Source organism: Cherax quadricarinatus, chromosome 50 (assembly GCF_038502225.1).
Source record: "Cherax quadricarinatus isolate ZL_2023a chromosome 50, ASM3850222v1, whole genome shotgun sequence".
In the NCBI taxonomy this organism is placed as follows: domain Eukaryota; kingdom Metazoa; phylum Arthropoda; class Malacostraca; order Decapoda; family Parastacidae; genus Cherax; species Cherax quadricarinatus.
The window spans coordinates 2,139,741-2,154,030 of NC_091341.1; the positions used below are offsets into that span (position 1 = coordinate 2,139,741).

General features: G+C 39.3%; 1 protein-coding gene across 11 annotated transcripts in view; it reads right to left on the minus strand.

The window, feature by feature from the left end:
* The window catches only part of Zfrp8 (Zinc finger protein RP-8), a 419,773-nt gene that overhangs the window by 169,694 nt on the left and 235,789 nt on the right, over nucleotides 1-14,290 (minus strand). The gene's annotated exons all lie outside the window — the stretch shown is intronic.

Sequence of the window (14,290 nt, forward strand, 5' to 3'; positions counted from 1 at the left end):
CATACACCCATTCTTTCATATGTAGGCCTACCAGCTTTCTCTCACTAGATTTGAAGGCGCTAGAATTTAGGCGTTCTAATACGTCAATAACCCTCGTGCATAAGCCGTACTATTTTTTTTTTTTTAACCCTTTCAGGGTCCAAGGCCAAAATCTGAAGTCACGCACCAGTGTCCAAGAAATTTTGAAAAAAAAAAAAAAATTATTTTTTCTTACAGAATTAAAGAGCATATTTTTGTGAAGGTAATAAAACAAAAAAAATTAGAATCTGATCAGTACTTACCGAGATACAGTGCCAAGAAGTTTGTAGAAAATGATGTGGTGGCGGCAACATCGACGAATTCCACATACGCGTATTATATTATTTTGTTGTTTTAGTTGTTTTTTCTTTTCTTTTCCAATTTTTTTCTATTCCTACTAACATTTGGGGCCTGAGAGACCAATACTGTATATAATTTATATATATAAACTCACTGTATTGAACACAATAACCGCACTAAAGTTATTATCATATTATTGTTTACCACTGTTGTTTATTACAATAAACATGCACAAACATTGTATAATACTAATGTTCTATCATATATTTACATATTTACAATCACTGGACATGGTTTTAGAACTGCTGGAGCTTGTGGAACTCCTTGAAACAAGGCACCATGCACAGAGGCACCTTACATTCCTCACACATAAACCGAGTGTCTTTGCGTCTTTGTTGCCGTCGTTTTGTTTGTGCACAGACAATGCATCTCTTCTGAGCAAATTTCTTTTGAGTTGAAGGAAGCTGTATTATGAAATGATCACCTTCTCTTCTCAAACGCTTGGGTATATTGTGATGAATTCGAGGACCATGTTGTATTGCAGGTGTTGTTACCTGGTACTTCATTATGAGTTGTCTGACAACAGACAAACAAAATTCACCATACGGTGGTCTGTTACCAGTCTTTATTTGGTACATATTATATGCATTCAGCATTGAAATGTCCATGAGATGGAAGAAAAGTTTCATGTACCACTTGTAACTCTTACGAACACAGTCAACAAAACCAATCTGCATGTCACACTTGTCAACCAAGCGCATGTTTTGTGTATAATCAATCACTGTCACTGGTTTTTGAATACGTTCATTAGTCACTCGATCAACTTTGCCACTGTCTTGCATTTCATTACGGTGAATGGTTGTCAACAATGTGACATCTCGTTTGTCATGCCACCGTAATGCCATGATGTCATTGGCAGTAAACACCTGCACGTCATCACCACGAACACCTGCGTTGAGCCTGGGCATATGTTTACGATTAGAACGCACTGTGCCACACACATCTGTCTTGTTCACTCGCATGAAATCACTGAGTAATGGGCTTGTGTACCAGTTATCGGTATATAATGTATGGCCCTTACCAAGATAAGGTGCCATCATGTTTCTCACTACGTCACCTGATATACCCAATAACATCTTGGTATCTTTCAATGTTTTACTACCCGTGTATACAACAATATCCAACACCAGGCCACTGTCACAATCACAGAGTACAAACAATTTTATACCAAAGCGGTTCCTCTTGCTCGGTATATACTGCTTGAATGACAGTCTACCTTTGAACAAAATCAAAGACTCGTCAATTACAAGATTCTTGAATGGATAAAAGTATATCCTGAACTTTTGTTTGAGATACATGAAAACATTTCTAATCTTGTATAACCTGTCACTTCTGTCAGGCCTGGTTTTGTCAAAGTGCAACATACGTAAGAGTAAGATAAACCTGTTCACTGGTATTATTTCACTGAAGGATGGGGTACAAATTAGCCGATCTGTGGACCAGTATGCTTTTATATTATGCTTATAGACGTGAGGCATAAGCATTATTGTTGCAAAAAGCAAATACATTTCTGCAACAGTCGTCTCTTTCCACCTGTGTAGTCTTGACTGTGGTGATAAGATCATATTTGCCATGGTGTACTGAAAATACTTATTACTTTCCCTGACAATAGTTTCCATCAATGGCTGGTCAAAGAATAATTCAAAGAATTCCAGTTCATTGGCCGTGGTTCCAAGGGGACAGGTAGGTAGAATTCCACTTTGCGAGTCATCAAAGTGGTGAGGGCTGGGAACAAAATTGGGATTTTGCTGCCAATCCCAGATACGGTTTGCTGGTGGATACTGGACATCATAGGCTGGTTGTACGGGTGGTTGTGGCGGGCTGGTGGGTGACGCTCCGCTTTGTCCTTGAACTGACGAGTCAGCAGCGTGGGTTCCCGCGTGGCACAGCGAGTCACGCATGGCGGTGCCACTACCACCACCAGCCCCACTAACACCATCCACTGATGTCTGTGGCCCATCCATGCCAAGTGTAGCCACATCATCCTCACTATCACTACCTAAAACGGGTGTAGGGCCACGGGATGTACTCCGGGATGTACTACGGGATGTACTCCGTCCCCTGGGCATAGCATAGGGTACACTACCCGAGCGCATGCGGCGGCGCACATACCGACGCTTCACTGGTGAATATGTTTCCTCACTATCACTACTCGAATGATCGTCGAGCGCAATAAAATCACAATCCACGTCAGAATCATTGTCATTACTGAAGTCAGAGGCCAGGCCACGGGAAAATATTAGTTTTCTCTTACGTTTAGGAACAACCGACCGTGAGTCACGAGTGCCCACACCAGAGGTAGAAGGTCGAGGATCGTCGGGGTTTTCTGCACTATTATCGATATCCTGGTCATTATTTTCGGTCACTAACTCATCAAAGCCATAGAATTCGTCTTCATTTCCACTTCCATCAGTGTCAGAACTATCAGACAGGAAGAGGAGAGTCCCAATTTTCCGGGGAGTGAGAGCTGACTTGCGACGAGACATGGTGAACAAGGGTGACTGAGCCGGCGTTCCCACAATGCTATGCAGGCGCCTAGATTTTCTGTTTACGGCGCACACCCACCGCGCAGACCCATTCTCTCATATGTAGGCCTATGAGCGCTTTCGCGCTAAATTTGACGGCGCTAGAATTTTGGCATAGATCTACGGTTTGGACACTCACCGACCAGCCGTAGATCTACGGGACGGACCCTGAAAGGGTTAACAAGTCGGCCGTCTCCCACCGAGGCAGGGTAACCTAAAAAGAAAGAAAATCCCCAAAAAGAAAATACTTTCATCATTCAACACTTTCACCTCACTCACATAATCACTTTTTGCAGAGGTGCTCAGAACACAACAGTTTAGAAGCATATACGCATAAAGATACACAACATATCCCACCAAACTGCTAACATCCCGAACCCCTCCTTTACAGTGCAGGCATTGTACTTCCCATTTCCAGGACTCAAAGTCCAGCTATATAAAAATAACCGGCTTCCCTGAATCCCTTCACTAAATATTACCCTGCTCACACTCCAACAGATTGTCAGGTCCCAAATACCATTTGTCTCCATTCACTCCTATCGATCACGCTCATGCACGCCTGCTGGAAGTCCAAGCCCCTTGCCCACAAAACCTTCCTTACCCCTTCCTTCCAACCCTTTCAAGGACGACCCCTACCCCGCCTCCCTTCACCTACAGATTTATATGCTCTCAATGTCATTCTACTCTGATCCATTCTAAATGACCAAACCACCTCAACAACCCCTCTTCAGCCCTCTGACTAATACTTTTACTAACTCCACACCTTCTCCTAATTTCCACACTCCGAATTTTCTGCATAATATTTACACCACACATTGCCCTGAGACAAGACAACTCCACTGCCTCCAACCGCCTCCTCACTGCTGCATTCACAACCCAAGCTTCACACCCATATAAGAGTGTTGGTATTACTATACTTTCATACATTCCCTTCTTTGCCTCCATAGATAACATATTTTGTCTCCACATATACCTCAAAGCACCACTCACCTTTTTTCCCTCATCAATTCTATGATTAACCTCATCCTTCATAAATCCATCCGTCGGCATTTCAGCTCCTAAGTATCTGAAAACATTCACTTCTTCGATACTCCTCCTCTCCAATTTGATATCCAATTTTTCTATATCTAAATCATTTGATACCCTCATCACCTTACTCTTTTCTATGTTCACTTTCAACTTTTTACCTTTACACACACTCCCAAACTCATCCACTAACCTTTGCAATTTTTCTTTAGAATCTCCCATAAGCACAGTATCATCAGTAAAAAGCAACTGTGTCAATTCTTATTTTGTATTTAATTCCTCATAATTTAATCCCACCCCTCTCCTGAACACCCTACCATTTACTTCTTTTACAACCCCATTTATAAATATATTAACCCTTTGAGGGTCGACAGGCCCTCTCCGAAACTCGTTCTCAGGGTCGGCCAAATTTAAAAAAAAAAAAAAATTATTTTCTCTTATGAAAAGATAGAGAATCTTTTCCCGATCATAAAGACACCAAAAGTTTGAAATTTGATAGAAAACTTACGGTATTATGCTCTCGCAAATTTAGCAGTCTCGGCAATGTTTACGCATCGGCGATTTTGCCCACTTTGAGCCCCATTTTCGGCCAATTTCACTGTACTAGTCGACAAAAAACATGAATATTTCACTAGAACTCCATTTTTTCTATCGAATGGGAGCAAGAAACCACCCATTTATGAAATTCAACTATCCAGTACAGTGGTCAGAATTTAGCAATTTTGCCAATTTCACACAAATTTCAAAAGATGCCAATTTCCGAATAGGGTCCAGAATAAACAAGAAAGACATTCCTGGCACTAAAATGACATTTCCTCTAGTCATTAGTCACGTCTCAAGGCCCCTCTTATATTCTTTTGCTTTCCACTTTGAATTTTTATTTTCACAAAAAATATAAGATTTACTGTTATGCAGACTACTGCATTAGTGTAAAAAATGGTATAAATATTATTGGTGCACTTGTGAAAGAATATTAGACTCACCAGTTGACGTATATTGCACGCTTGGCACGATTTGTTTACTTTTGAAGTTTGGTAAAAGTCGAACATTTCTGCTACTTTGAGCTCAATTTCAAGGCACCTTTCATTGTAAAACCAGTCAAAATCATCTCAATTTCTGTAATATGTCTTCCATTCTATAAAATGAGACCAAGAAAACTAGAATACAACAATAAATACCATACGAAAATACACTGCAAAGTCGCTGATTTATTAAAAAAAAAATGGTCAAAGTTTTTTTTTTCTCATTATGCACTGTGTGCTGCAGGATTTTTTTTAGACTGTGCACACTGACCACATAGACCCATTCTTTCATATGAAGGCCTACCAGCTTTCTCCCACTAGATTTGAGGCCGCTAGAATTTATGAGTACTAGTACGTCAAAAACCCCTACGCGTAAGACGTACTAGTACGACCAAAACCCTCAAAGGGTTAAACAATCATGATGACATTACACATCCCTGTCTAAGACCTACTTTTACGTGGAAGTAGTCTCCCTCTCTTCTACACACCCTAAGCTGAGCCTCACTATCCTCATAAAAGCTCTTTACAGCATTTAGTAACTTACCACCTATTCCACATACTTGCAACATCTTCCACATTGCTCCCCTATCCACTCTATCATATGCCTTTTCTAAATCCATAAATGCAATAAAAACTTCCCTACTTTTATCTAAAAACTGTTCACACATGTGCTTCAATGTAAACACTTGATCTACATATCCCCTACCCACTTTGAAACCTCCTTGCTCATCCGCTATCCTACATTCTGTCCTACCTCTAATTCTTTCAATTATAACCCAACCATACATTTTTTCTGGTATACTCAGTAAACTTACTCCTCTATAATTTTTACAATCTCTTTTGTCCCCATTCCCTTTATATAAAGGGATTATACATGCTCTCTGCCAATCCCTAGGTACCTTCCCCTCTTTCATACATTTATTACACAAAAATACCAACCACTCCAACACTATATCCCCCCTGCTTTTAACATTGTCATGATCCCGTCAGTTCCAGCTGCTTTACCCCCTTTCATTCTAAATAATGCTTCAAGCACCTCCTCCACACTCACATCCTGTTCTTCTTCACTCCTAAAAGATGGTATACCTCCCTGGCCAGTGCATGAAATTACCGCTTCCCTTTCTTCATCGACATTTAAAAGTTCCTCAAAATATTCTCGCCATCTTCCTAAAACCTCCATCTCCCCATCTACTAACTCCCCTACTCTGTTTTTAACTGACAAATCCATTCGTTCTCTAGGCTTTCTTAACTTGTTTAACTCACTCCAAAAATTTTTCTTATTTTCATCAAAATTTCTTGACAGTGCCTCTCCCACTCTTATCATTTGCTCTCTTTTTGCACTCTCTCACCACTCTCTTCACCTTTCTTTTACTCTCCATATACTCTGCTCTTCTTATAACACTTCTGCTTTGTAAAAACCTCTCATAAGCTAACTTTTTCTCTATTATCACACCCTTTACTTCATTCCACCAATTACTCCTCTTTCCTCCTGCACCCACCCTCCTATAACCACAAACTTCTGCCCCACATTCTAATACTGCATTTTTAAAACTATTCCAACCCTCTTCAACCCCCCCACTACTCATACTTGCACCAGCCCACCTTTCTGCCAATAGTTGCTTATATCTCACCCGAACTTCCTCCTCCCTTAGTTTATACACTTTCACCTCCCTCTTGCTTATTGTTGCCATTTTCCCCTTTTCCTATCCACCTCTTACTCTAACTGTAGCTACAACTAAATAATGATCCGATATATCAGTTGCCCCTCTATAAACTTGTACATCCTGGAGCCTACCCATCAAGCTTTTATCCACCGATACATAATCTAACAAACTACTTTCATTACGTGCTATATCATACCTTGTATATTTATTTATCCTCTTCTTCATAAAATATGTATTACTTATTACCAAACCTCTTTCTACACATAGCTCAATTAAAGGCTCCCCATTTTCATTTACCCCTGGCACCCCAAATTTACCTACTACTCCCTCCACAACATTTTTGCCCAATTTAGCATTGAAATCCCCAACCACCATTACTCTCACACTAGGTTCAAAACTCAACATTTCCCAAAATCTCTCTCTCTCCTCTACACTTCTCTCTTCTATAACCCACTTTTATACTATAACCCACTTCTCACATCCAACCTTTGTTTTACTCCCCGTAATCCTTGAATTAATACATTTATAGTCCCTCTTTTCCTGCCATAACTTATCCTTCAACATTATTGCTACTCGAAGATTGAGACACTTATGCAGCATATGGGAATCTTTATTCAGGAAACGTTTCGCCACACAGTGGCTTCATCAGTCCAATACAAAGAGGAAGGCGTAAGAAGAGGAGGAGAATGAGATAATCAGTCCCTCAACCTGGAGTCGATGTGTTCAGTCCATCAATCTTGTAGAATGTACAGCATAGGGCCGTAGACGTGGCTTATATACTGTAGTGAGGTGAGGTGAAGCAGGCGGAGGCGGGGTCATAGTGGTACCATCCACTAGTCGAAGTAGGTCTTCGTCCAAAGGTTGAACAAGTGTTGAAGAATTCTTTGTAACAAGATCCCATTATGCTGCAGTGTCTGACAGTTGTGATGAATGGTTTGAAAAACCGACAAGTTGAAGATTGAGACTTGTCGGTTTTTCAAACCATTCATCACAACTGTCAGACACTGCAGCATAATGGGATCTTGTTACAAAGAATTCTTCAACACTTGTTCAACCTTTGGACGAAGACCTACTTCGACTAGTGGATGGTACCACTATGACCCCGCCTCCGCCTGCTTCACCTCACCTCACTACAGTATATAAGCCACGTCTACAGCCCTATGCTGTACATTCTACAAGATTGATGGACTGAACACATCGACTCCAGGTTGAGGGACTCATTACCTCATTCTCCTCCTCTTCTTACACCTTCCTCTTTGTATTGGACTGATGAAGCCACTGTGTGGCGAAACGTTTCCTGAATAAAGATTCCCATATGCTGCATAAGTGTCTCAATCTTCAACTTGTCGGTTTTTCAAACCATTCATCACACATTATTGCTACTCCTTCTTTAGCTCTAACTCTATTTGAAACCCCTGACCTAATCCCATTTATTCCTCTCCATAAGAACATAAGAACATAAGAAAGGAGGAACGCTGCAGGAGGCCTGCTGGCCCATACTAGGCAGGTCCTTTACAATTCATCCCACTAACAAAACATTTGCCCAACCCAATTTTCAATGCCACCCAAGAAATAAGCTCTGATGTGAAAGTCCCACTCAAATCCAACCCCTCCCACTCATGTACTTATCCAACCTAGATTTGAAACTACCCAAAGTCCCAGCCTCAATAACCCAACTAGGTAGACTGTTCCACTCATCAACTACCCTATTTCCAAACCAATACTTTCCTATGTCCTTTCTAAATCTAAACTTATCTAATTTAAATCCATTACTGCGGGTTCTCTCTTGGAGAGACATCCTCAAGACCTTATTAATATCCCCTTTATTAATACCTATCTTCCACTTACACACTTCGATCAGGTCTCCCCTCATTCTTCAATCTTTCTTCATAAGGAAGATTTCTAATGCTATGTATTAATTTAGTCATCCTACGCTGAATGTTTTCTAACGAATTTATGTCCATTTTGTAATACGGAGACCAGAACTGAGCTGCATAATCTAGGTGAGGCCTTACTAATGATGTATAAATCTGCAGTATGACCTCTTGACTTCTGTTGCTTACACTTCTTGATATAAATCCCAGTAATCTATTTGCCTTATTACGTACGCTTAGGCATTGCTGTCTTGGTTTAAGGTTGCTGCTCACCATAACCCCCAAGTCCTTTTCGCAATCTGTATGGCTAAGTTCTACATCATTTAACTTATAAGTACTAGGGTTATGGGCACTCCCAAGCTTCAGAACCTTGTATTTATCTACATTGAACTGCATCTGCCACTTTTCTGACCAAGAATAGAGTTTGTTTAAATCCTCCTGAAGTTCCATAACATCTACATTTGAATCAATTATCCTACCTATCTTTGTGTCATCGGCGAATTTGCTCATATCACTAGTAATTCCCTCATCAAGATCATTGATATATATTATAAACAACAACGGGCCCAAGACTGATCCCTGTGGAACGCCACTTGTTACAGATCCCCACTCGGATTTAACCCCATTTATGGACACTCTCTGCTTCCTGTCAGTGAGCCATGACTCGATCCACGAGAGCACTTTTCCCCCAATGCCATGAGCTGCCACTTTCTTTAACAGTCTATGGTGCGGAACTCTATCAAAAGCTTTACTATAATCTAAGTAAATAATATCAAATTCTTTATTGTGGTCAACAGCCTCAAAAGCTTTACTGAAGAAAGTTAATAAATTAGTTAGACAAGACCGGCCTCTTGTGAATACATGCTGAGTATCATTAATCAAGCTATGCTTATCGAGATGGCTTCTTATAATCTCAGCTATAATTGACTCTAGTAATTTGCCTACAATTGAGGTCAGGCTTATTGGGCGGTAATTTGACAGTAACGACTTGTCCCCTGTTTTAAAAATAGGAATTACATTAGCCATCTTCCACATATCAGACACTACACCTGTTTGAAGAGATAAATTAAAAATATTAGTTAATGGTTCACAGAGTTCCATTTTGCATTCCTTAAGAACCCTTGAAAAAACCTCATCAGGACCCGGTGACTTATTTTGCTTCAGTCTGTCTATCTGCTTCACAACCATCTCACTAGTGACTGTGATGTTACATAATTTATCTTCTTCTAGCCCACTGAAACTCTCCTACCCCCTTCAGCTTTGTTTCACTTAAAGCCAGGACATCCAGTTTCTTCTCATTCATAACATCCACAGTCATCACTTTCTTATCATTTGCACAACATCCACACTCATTCAGACTTCCCACTTTGACAATTTTCTTATTATTCTTTTTAGTAATTATTACAGGAAAAGGGGCTACTAGCCCATTGTTCCCGGCATTTTCGCTGACTTTTACAACATGCATGGCTTATGGAGGAAAGATTCTTATTCCACTTCCCCATGGATATAAAAGGGAAAGTAATAAAACCAAGAACTATTAAGATAAAATCAAAGAAAACTCAGATGAGTGTATAAATAAACATGTACATGTATGTGTAGTGTGACTTAAGTGTAAGTAGAAGTAGCAAGACGTACCTGTAATCTTGCATATTTATGACAGAGAAAAGACACCAGCAATCCTACCATCATTAGCATTGAAATTCCCAACCCCAAGCACTCTCACACTTGGTTTAAAACTCCTCACACACTCACTCAACAATTCCCAAAACCTCTCACTCTCTACACTTCTCTCTTCTCCTGGTGAATATATGCTTACTATAATCCACTTTTCACATCCAACCTTTATTTTCCTCCACATAATCCTTGAATTAATACATTTATACGCCCTCTTTTCCTGCCATAGCTTATCCTTCAACATTATTGCTACTCCTTCTTTAGCTCTAACTATTTGAAACCCCTGACCTAATCCCATTTACTTCTCTCCACTGAAACTCTCCCACCCCCTTCAGCTTTGATTCACTTAAAGCCAAGACATCCAGCTTCTTCTCATTCATAGCATCCACAATCATTTCTTTCTTATCATTCGCACAACATCCACGCACATTCAGATATCCCACTTTGACAATTTTCTTTTTTTTTTTTCTTCTTTTTAGTAATCTGTACAGTATTTTAGTGACTTTTACAACACGCATGGTATACGGAGGAAAGATTCTTATTTCACTTCCCCGTGGATATAAAAGGAAAAGTAATAGAACAAGACTTATTTAGATAAAATCCAAGAAAACTCAGATTAGTGTGCATAAATAAGTATGTACATGTATGTGTAGTGACACCTAGGTATTAGTAGAAGTAGCAAGATGTACCTGTAATCTTGCATATTTATGACAGACAAAAGACACCAGCAATCCTACCATTATGTAAAACAATTACAGGCTCTCGTTTTACACTCACTTGGCAGGATGGTAGTACCTCCCTGGGTGGTTGCTGTCTACCAACCTACTACCTATAACATTTTTTTTTTTTAACAAACCGGCCGTATCCCACCAAGGCAGGGTGGCCCAAAAAGAAAAACGAAAGTTTCTCTTTTTAAATTTAGTAATTTATACAGGAGAAGGGGTTACTAGGCCCTTGCTCCCGGCATTTTAGTCGTTCCACTTCCCCATGAAGATAAGAGGAAATAAACAAGAACAAGAAAGAAAATAGAAGAAAACCTAAAGGGGTGTGTATATATGCTTGTACATGTATGTTATTTTCATATAGTCGGACTTGAGTCCTGGAAATGGGAAGTACAATGCCTGCACTTTAAAGGAGGGGTTTGGAATATTGGCAGTTTGGAGGGATATGTTGTGTATCTTTATACGTATATGCTTCTAAGCTGTTGTATTCTGAGCACCTCTGCAAAAGCAGTGATAATGTGTGAGTGTGGTGAAAGTGTTGAATGATGAAAGTATTTTCTTTTTGGGGATTTTCTTTCTTTTTTGGGTCACCCTGCCTCGGTGGGAGACGGCCGACTTGTTGAAAAAAAAAAAAAACATGTATGTGTAGTGTGACCTAAGTGTAAGTAGAAGTATCAAGATGTACCTAAAATCTTGCATGTTTATGAGACAGAAAAAAAGACACCAGCAATCCTACCATCATGTAAAACAATTACAGGCTATCATTTTACACTCACTTGGCAGGATGGTAGTACCTCCCTAGGTGGTTGCTGTCTACCAACCTACTACCTATAACTTATCCTTCAATATTATTGCTACTCCTTATTTAGTTCTAACTATTTGAAACCCTTGACCTAATCCCATTTATTTCTCCCCACTGAAACTCTCCCACCCCCTTCAGCTTTTTTTCACTTAAAGCCAGGACATCCAGCTTCTTTTCATTCATAACATCCACAATCATCTCTTTCTTATGATGCGCACAACATCCACGCACATTCAAACATCCCACTTTGATGGTTTTCTTCTTTTTCTTTTTAGTAAGCTATACGTGAAAAGGTTTTACTAGCCCATTGTTCCCAGCATTTTAGTTGACTTTTACAACACACATGGCTTACGGAGAAAAGATTCTTATTCGACTTCCCCGTGGACATGAAAGGAAAATGCAATAAGAATAAGAACTATCAAGATAAAATCTAAGAAAACTCAGATGAGTGTGTATACATAAACATGCACATGTATGTGTAGTGTGACCTAAGTGTAAGTAGAAGTAGCAAGATGTACCTGAAATCTTGCATGTTTATGAGACAGAAAAAAAGACATCAGCAATCCTACCATCATGTAAAACAAAATACAGGTTTCCTCTTTACATTCACTTGGTAGGACAGTAGTACCTCCCTGAGTCGTTGCTGTCTACCAACCTATCTTATTTTATTATTATAAAACAAACTAGGAGTTGCAAGGGGGACCCTTATTCATTCTCTGGAATATCGGCTTAATTTCATGCAACTTCCAATCCATAAACTAATCAAAATCATTTGTATTTCTGTAATGTCTTCTATCCTATCAGATAAAGAAACAGACAATAAAATTTAAAAAACCAAGATAACACTGCAATCATGCTATTTTAAACCATACAACTTGTCACAGCTTTTGTTTTTTTCCATCATGCACCACATGGGGAAGGATTTTTTTTTGATAAGGTGTACACTCACCTCAACATATTCTCTTCATATCTAGGCCAAAATTTACTACTCACAGCTGATCTGAATGAGGCGCGCTCATGACATAGATAGTTCTACTACGTGATGGGCAGTGAAAGGGTTGAGACAATGAATCATGGCTACTTGTTTCAAGAAAAATCTCAATAAATTTATTTGACATTTTGTTTTGTTGTCTTCTGACTAAAATCTATCCTTGCTATTTTCACTCAAGTTTTTTGTCCAAAACCTTAAAAATACTGACACTGTTGGTGCAATATTTGTATGCTTTAGCAATATTTTAGTGATTAAGGCAGATTTTTTTCCAGTTAACATAAACACATGGATCATTCAAGCTGAATGTTGAAGAGGTATTGTTGATCAAGGGCAGAAGCATGAGCATACAGTAAGGACAAAGGTGAAAAGAACTCATAGTAGGTGTATTCAACTAGTTTCAGTCACTAAATAGTTCAGTGCTTCCCTATGAATATAATAGTAATAATTATTAAGTAATGGGGTATATCTGAATTAAAGGTGAAACTTTCAGAGGAAAGACAGAGTAAGTATATGAGGTGTTATCAAAAAGTTCTAGGCTCAAATTTTGGCATGTTTCCTGGGTGAAATATAGTGGCAGTGTAAATCACACTGTGCAGTACATTCTTTTGTGAAGTAGTGTGGCGAGTTTCAGTACAAATGGTCATTCCAACAAGGTTAGACTGGCACTTTTTGTGTTGTCAGTGGGTTGTTGCAATTTTTTGTGTAATAAAATGGAATCTGTGAAAGAACAGCATGGTTGTTTCAAGTTTAGTAAAATGGCTAATGCAACTCTCAAAATGCTTCAGTTAGCATTTGGCAATGAAGCAATGGAGTGAATACAGTGTCTTGAATGGTATTCTTGATTCAAAGCAGGATGAATGTCAGTTGAGGATGATGAATGCTTTGGTCATCTAAAAATGTCAAAAGCAGACGCCAACATTGAAAAAATGAGGAAGGCTAGTTATGAAGATCGTCATCAGAGTATTCAGAACATTGAAAGTACTGTATCAAAGTATTTTGACTGAAAATTTGAACATGAGGTGAGTGGCTACAAAATTTGTGCCCCACTTGCTGACTCAAGACCAGAAAAAACCATTGCTTGGATGTTTGTCAGGACCTTAAACAATAAGTCGAGGATGACCCAGATATTCTTCGTTAGGTCATTACTGGCAACAAAACTTGAATCTATGGCTACAACCCAGAGACCAAGCAACAGTCTTCACAATGGAAAAGCCCCAATTCACCCAGGTCAAAAAAAGGTACACCATGTGAAGAACATGTTTTTTTTTTTTTTTTTTTTTTTTTTTTTTGACAGAGCTGACAGTTAACCAAAATTTTTACATTGAGGTTCTGAAACATTCAAGTGGAGATGTGAGAAGGAAACAACCAGCATTGTGGGCATACAATTATCTGTACATTCACCATGATAATGCCTCTGCTCATTCAGCACTACCTGTCCAGTGTTTTCTGGCCAAAAACATGGTGGTCATCCCCAACCCTTCCTTCTCCCAGATCTATCCCCTGTGATTTCTTTCTCTTCCCAAAAATTAAAAATGACACCCAAGGGGTGGTGTTTTAACGTGGTGGAGGAGATTCAAGAATGGCAAGCAGTGCTAGACAATATTAGGAAAAA